Source organism: Chrysochloris asiatica, unplaced genomic scaffold (assembly GCF_000296735.1).
Source record: "Chrysochloris asiatica unplaced genomic scaffold, ChrAsi1.0 scaffold00318, whole genome shotgun sequence".
Classification (NCBI taxonomy): domain Eukaryota; kingdom Metazoa; phylum Chordata; class Mammalia; order Afrosoricida; family Chrysochloridae; genus Chrysochloris; species Chrysochloris asiatica.
Window position 1 is genome coordinate 1,553,741 of NW_006408836.1, and position 7,772 is coordinate 1,561,512.

At 38.7% G+C, this 7,772-nt stretch overlaps 1 protein-coding gene across 1 annotated transcript in view; it reads left to right on the forward strand.

Annotated features, from left to right (window-relative positions):
* Positions 1-7,772, forward strand: part of RGS7BP (regulator of G-protein signaling 7 binding protein) — a 233,311-nt gene that overhangs the window by 143,072 nt on the left and 82,467 nt on the right. The window lies entirely within an intron of this gene.

Sequence of the window (7,772 nt, forward strand, 5' to 3'; positions counted from 1 at the left end):
TATGCATGCGCACAGATCTCCTCAAAATTTAAAGTGACAGTTTCCACTTAAAACCAAACAGCCACCACTCATCTGTCAATTTGTCATACTTCTGAAAGGTAAGCCACCGGTATTTTAAATAACAGCAGGGTCACCCATGGTGGACAGGTTTCAGATGAGCTTCCAGATGAAGACCGACTAGAAAGAAAGAGTGACGAACTACTTCTGAATATTTAGTCACTGAAAACCTTGTGAATAGCAGAGAAACACTGAACCACTAGCCACTGACAATTTCATATATTTGCATTTGTATTTTTATCTCATGCCTCTCTTCTAAAATGCTTCATAAATAATTTATAGTACTCATTTCTCCTCTTGTGCAGAGAAATCTGACATTCCCATTAAAGTGGTAAAAGGGTACTCTGCACACTGAACAGACCCTCTTGAGAATAAAAAAAAAGAGAGAAAATAATGATATTCCATGAATAGCATCAGTGCCAATTTCCCACTTTCCCCTTATTTTTAGTTTCCTAAAGCTGTCATAACAAACTTTATGACTTACAGCAACAGTAGTTCAGGAGATCAGAAGTCCAATATCAACTTGTCAATAGAGCTCCAAAGGTTCTGGGGGAGAGCCTTTCCTGCCTAGCTTCTTGTAGCTCCTGGTGTTCCTATGTTTGTGACTGCATTCACTCAAATCTCTGCCTCCCCCTTCTCCTCTGTATGTCTGTGTCTTTTCCCCCTCTGTATAAAGACATTTGACATTGGATTTAGTATCTACTACAGTGTCTTCATGTGGTGCTTTGGGTTAATGAGCTAGACTGCAAGGTCGGTTCGAACTGCAAGGTAAGTGATTCAAGCTCACCAGCCGCATCTTGGAAACCCTATTCAGGGTCACTATGAATCAGAACTGATTTGATGGCACTTAACAACAACGGCAACAAGGAATTTGGATGATCTCATTTTGAGATCCTAAACTTAATTATATCTGCAAAGAACCGTTTTTCAAATAAAGTCACATTCAGGATCCAGGTGGACATATCTTTTTGGGGTCCCCCTAAGTTTTCTCCACTACCTCAAAAATCCACCTATCAATATCATGGTAGGCCTCTTGTGTTATATGTACATCTGTGTATCCTTTTTGTTTACCTTTCTCTGAGCTAGGTAGAATATATAATTGTATGCTAGAAACTAGGAATAAGACCAAGTTATTATAGAAACCACAGTGGTATAATGCCAAGTCAGTTCTCTTTAGGGTTTCTGACACTGTAAATCTTTATGGGAGCAGGAAGTCTCATCTTTCTGCCCAGGATTGTCTGGTGGATTCAAACTGCTGGTTAGCAGGCCAAGGCATAATATACCAGGGTGCCTTAATTATGGGGAACTATGTAGCGTAGTGGTTACGAATCGGGCTGCAAACCTTAAGCCAGCTGTTCGAAACTACCAGCCACTCCGCAGGAGAAAGATGAGGCGTTCTGCTCCTGTAAAGATTTACAGCCTCGAAAACCCTGTACAGGGTCTATATGGGTTGGAACCGACTCAACGGCACTTAACAACAACAACAACATTGTTGTTAAGTGCCATCGAGTGGGTTCTGATTCATAGTAATCCTGCATAGATGAAGATGATGGGTTTGAATTGCTGACTTTGTGGTTAGCAGTCCAGTGCTGATCCCACAGCGCCATACCAGGAGTCCCAATTATAGGAACTAGGAGTGAAATTATTATAAACCATAACAATTTAGGGGTTCAACAAAGAAAAAGTAGGAAAAAATGTATTTCATTCATAGCACAATATTTTGTACAAAGTAAGAGAATCTCTGAGTAGCATACATGGTTAATTGCTCTGATACTAAGTGAAAGGTTGGAGGTTCAAACTGACCCAGAGCTGCCTCGGAAGAAAGGCCTGGTGATCTCTTTCCAAAAGACCACAGCCACTGAAAACCTCATGGAGTATAGATTTACTCTGAAAATACGTGGGGTTGCCACCATCTAGAATCAACTTGACAGCGCCTGGTTTTATTTTGTTTTGTTTTTGTGTGTGCTGGATAAATGAACAAGCATATGAATGTGTTTCAATTTCTGAGTATTTAGTCCCAGTAATATTATGTAGAAGTCAAAAGTCTAAGTATGGATTGATTCTTATCATGGCATTTACTAGTCGTGTGACCTTGGACAAGTTCCATAACCTCATCCGTAAATTGAGAAGAATGATATAAACTACCTCATAGTTTGTGAGAATTAACTAGGATATAAGTGCTTAGCGCAGTGTCTGTCACATATAATTCCCAATCCCAATAAACTTAAGTAATACTGTATTTTGCTAATGCTGACTAGAAGGCAAAGAAATATTAAAATGTGTTCCTACCCTCAAATCTTTTGTCAGAGAAGCTCACTAACTGTTTTTTTTTGTTTTGTTTTGTTTTTTTGTTTTTTTTAGCTAAAGGCTAATGTTCTTACATAATTTATGTTGCTTTGAAAATCTAAAGTAATGCCTCTATTGGAGAGTCTGACCTGAATATTTGTTAATCACTATCTCCTCCTGGCCATATGTCTGTCTGCCTGGAAGCACTATTTCTGTTCTTGAGCTAACTATTGGCAGAGAAAGAAGCAGACCCTTTCTGTTCTGTCTTACCTTGTTGTTAAGTACCATCAAGCCAGTTGTGACTTATAGCAACCCTGTATAGGATTTTTTGGCTGTACATTTCTGAAAGAGCAGAAAGCCTCATCTTTCTCCCACAGAGCAGCTGGAGGACTTGAACCACCAAACTTATGGTTCAAAAATCCAGTGCTTAGCATACAGAGCCACCACACTCCTCCACTGGTACTTTATGCTTCCTCATTAAGAAAGAAAAATACATTATATGTAGAACTCCATGGTGGAGCCAATGTGTTGAAGACATAAGCACAACAGTGAAATGCTATCACATCAAAGAAGCAATAAAGGACTACATGCTTTCTAGCCCTTTTCAAAAAAATAACTTGTCTTAGAGGAGATTTTACAATTGTTATCATCAAATAAAAACACCATAGGATAACAATGGGAGCTTCCATAAACCCTTGACAAAGGACTCCAGAAAAAGATCTCTTATCCAAGAATCCATCCTTGAACTGTTTTATATTTTTACCCTGAACAACCTGATAGGATTTCTTAACTTTACCAACGCTTTTTCAAGTAGCAATACTTTCACTTTCTTCAAATGTGTTTATTTTTTAAGTTGAAAGGAATCTCAAAATCAAATCTGTGTGGGGTTTTCCCTGTATCTTAGGAGATGATATTAACTTTAATTACAAGTCCTTTTTGTTTGTTTGGTCTAAATTTCTGAGCTGCTTCTGTTTGTGATTGTTGTCCATTGTTTCCTATCAAAACCTCCCCAGGCCCAGCAAACAACCCCCCCCCACACACACACACACACACTCACCTTTAGAGGGATTAGCACCTCTCTGTAGTAAAATGGATTTACTGGCAGATCTTTCAACTTTCAAGTAGAAAATTAAGTTAAATAGTCATCTAAACCACAACCTCATCTCACTCAGAATGCAGGCCCAAACACCACTCTGCCATTTGTCATGCTCTGCCTCCGTCTACACACAAGTACTGCAATCAATTCAGTAACCACTACTGTGGTTGTGTTTTCAAGGTTTGGGTTTGGGAACTGTTGAAAGCAAGAATATAGTTACAAGGTTGTTTACTTGTTTTCTTTATTACATTCCTTGATTAAGTGATGGAGCCCTGGTGGCACTGTAGGATAAACACTGGATTGCTAACAGCAAGGTCAGACACTCTGAGGGTGACAGATGAGGTTGTCTATTCCCATAAAGATTTGCCATCTCAGAAACCCTATACAGGGTCACTATGAGTCAGAATCAACTCGATGGCAGTAGTTGATTAAGTGATAAACAGTAGATTTTTTCTTGTTGGAATAAGATCAGAAGGCTTATTTTGTTATATTTCAAAGCTGTGACTTATTTCATGAATTGGATGCAATGGTAGTTCAAGATCTTTTGAAGTTTTTTAATTACTTTCTGTTATGATTCACAGTTTATTAGGAGAGTACAGATTGTGGTGAACTTTCTATAAACCCTTAGGTAATTAATTTTCTAAATCTTCATTTTAATTTTTTTATATCAAATAAAGCATTCTTATCTAGGAAATTCTATTTCAGTGAAACTGATATAAACATTTGCTGCCAGTATGTTTATCTCATGAAATGTGATTATTTGGTAAGCTCTCCCTGTAGTTGTTGTGATTAGGTAGGTGTCCTTGAGTTGCTTCCAACTGATAATGACCCTCCATACAACTAAATAAAACACTGTGCGGTCCTGCATGTACATCCTCATAATTTTTGTTATGTTTGAGCCCATTGTTGCTGCAACTGTGTCAGTCTGTCTCATTGAAGGCTTTCCTACTTTTTGTTGACCCTCTACTTTACCAAACTTGATGTCTCTTCCAGGGATTGGTCCCTCCTGACGAAGTGTCCAAGTGTGAGAGACTAAGTCTTGTCATCCTCACTTCTAAGGAGCATTCTGGCTCTACTTCTTCCAAGACAGTGTGTTTTCATTCTGTGGCAGTTCCATGATATATGCAATATTCTTTGCCAACACCGAGACTCAAATGCATTAATTCTTATCCAGTCTTCTTTATTCATTGAACGGTTTTCACATAGGAGGCAATTGAAAAATGCCATGGCTTGGGTCAGGTGTGCCTTAGTTCTCAAAGTGACATCTTTGTTCTTTAATACTTTAAAGAGGTTTTCTTTTCTTTTCTTTTCTTTTCTTTTTTCAGGAGATTTGCCCTATGTAATAAATGATTTGATTTCTTTACTGCTGTTTCCATGGAGTTGATTGTGGATCCAAGTAAAATGAAATCCTTAACAACTTCAGTATTTTCTCTGGTTACCATGACATTGTAATTGGTCCAGTTGTGAGGATTTTTGTTTTCTTTACCCTGAGGTGCAATCCATACAGAAGTCTGCTGTCTTGGATCTTCATCAGTAAGTCCTTCAAGTCCTCTTTCCTATCAGCAAGCAAAGTTGTGTTATCTACATATCACAGGTTGTTAATGAGCCTTCCTCCAATCCTGATGCGCCCTTCTTATATGAAGTTACTTGGATATTTTGCTCAGCATAAAGATTGAGTAAGTATAGTAAAAGAATAAAACCCCGACACCCATCTATTTCTGCTTTGAAACTACGTGGTATCTACTTATTCTGTTCAAACAACTGCCTCTTGGTCTCTGTACAGGTTCTGCATTAAATGTTCTGGAATTCCCATTCTTCACAATGTTATCAATAGTTTGTTATGAGCCATACAATTGATTGTTTTGGTAAAATCGATATAATGTAAGTAAATTTATTTCTGGTATTTTGGGCTTTCAGCCAAGATATGTCTGACATTACCAATGATGCTCCACATTCCTTGTCATCTTCTGAATCCAGTTTGAATTTTTGGGAATTCCCTGTCTATGAACTACTGTACCCATTTACGAATTGTCTTCAGCAAAATTTGACGCTATGGGTTAATGCACCAGACTGCAAAACCATTTGAACTGCAAGGTCAGCAGTTCAAACTCACCAGCTGCTCCTTGGAAACCCTATATAGAATCACTATGAGTTGGAACTGACTTAACAATAATAACTACAATATCAGTTTATTGTACTGGCTTGTGTGTTGGTATAATGCTAGAAGCTATGCCACCAGTATTTTAAATACCAGCAGGAACACCCATGGTGGACAGGATTCAACAGAGCTTCCAGACTAAGACAGACTAAGAAGGAGAGGTAGATGACTTCTGAAGAGTTAGTCATTGAAAACCTTCTGAATAGCAGAGGCGCATTATCTGGCATAGTGCTGGAAGATGATTGGAACAGATCCAGATTTGTGCTCATGCCAAAGAAAGGTGACCCAATGGCATGCAAAAGTTTCCCAACAGTATTATTAATTGCATATGCAAGTAAAATTTTCCTGAAATAATTTTAAAATGGTTGCAGCAGTATATCTATAGGGAGCGGCCAGATATTCAAGATAGATTCAGAAGAGGGCATGAACATTGCTGACATCAGATAGATCTTGGCTAAAAGCAGAGAATACCAGGAAAATGTTTACTTGTGCTTTATTGACTATGAAAAGGCATTCGACTGTGTGGATCATAACAAACTGTGGATAACATTGCAAAGTTATCCACAGTTTGTTACTCAAGGACCCTTAATTGTGCTCATTATGGACCTGTCTGTAGGTCAAAAGACAGTCATTAGAACAAAATAAGGAGATACTAAATGGCTTAAAATAAGGAGAGGTGTATGCCAGGGTTGTATGTTTTCAATTTACTTATTAAATATGTATGCTGGGGAAATAATCTGAGAAACTAGTTTATATGAAAAAGAATGTGACATCAGGATTGGCAGCCTGTGATATGCAGATGACCCAACCTTGCTTGCTGGAAGCCAAAAGGACTTGAAATACTGATAAAGATTAAAGACCAGGACCTTCAGTATGGCTTGCACTTCAATATAAAGAAAACAAAATCCTCACAACTGGGCAAGTAAATGTTGTTGTTGTTGTTGTTGTTAAGGGCGGTGGAATCAGTTAAGAGTCACAGTGACCTGATGTAGGGTTTCCACTCTGCAGTTCATCAAACTGACATTGAAGTACAACTCATTATCCAGTGGTGCCACGATAACATCATAATAAATGGAGATGGAGGTTCATTTTTTTTGGCTCCACAATCAATGCTCATGGAAACAATAGTCAAGAAATCAAAAGACTTATTACATTAGGCAAAATATTTCTTTAAAGTGTTCAAGATGAAGATGTCAGTTTGAAGATTACGTTGTGCCTGTTCAAGCCACGTATTTTCAGTTCTTTCATATGCATCTGAAAGTTGGACAATAAATGAGGAAGATGGTAGAAGAAATGATGCATTTGTATTGTGGTGTCGGGGAAGAATATTGCCAGAAGAACAAACAAATCGTGTTGGAAGAAATATAGTCAGAATGCTCCTAGAAGCAAGGATATTGAGACTTCATCTCTCTAACATTTTTCATGTTGTCAGAAAGGACCAAAACTTGGTTTGGTGACATGAAGGGTCTGCAAAAAAGAAGCACCCGAATGAGGTGGATTGACACAGTGGCATCAACAACAGACTCAAACATAACAACTATTGTGAGGATGGTGCACAACAAACAGTGTTTCTGTTAACAGGGAATGCCAGCCACATCGCCACCCTTCAAGAGATGGATCTTACCTTCTACTGGTTAAGAATTGTCAGATGAAGCAGAGTTTCCATATGAGCAAAGTTTATTATAGCAAAAAGTCTTGCATGCGGAGACAAGGAGGGCTTAATGCAATGCTCAATCCTTGTCTTCCTTCACAAAGGCTTTGCTGGGTTTCAAAAGGTTTGTTGTTGTCGGTGATGTTAAGTGCAGTTGAGTCAGCTCAGACCCATAGTAAACCTGTATAGGGTTTCCAAGGAATGAGAGTGAGCTTGAACCACTGACTTTGTCATTCAAATTGACTTTGCAGTCCAGCAAATTAACCCATAGCACAACCCCAGGCTTGTTGTTGTTGGGTGCCATCGAGTTGGTACCGACCCATAGCGACCTTTGCACAGCAGAGCGAAACCCTTCCCAATCCTGGGCCAACCTCACTACTGTTGCTGCACTTCTTCCAACACAGATCTGTTGGTTCTTTTGGCAGCCCATGGAACTTTCAATATTCTCCTCCAACACCATAACTCAAAAGCATCAATTCTTCTATGGGCTCCCTTATTCACTGTCCAGCTTTCACATGCATATG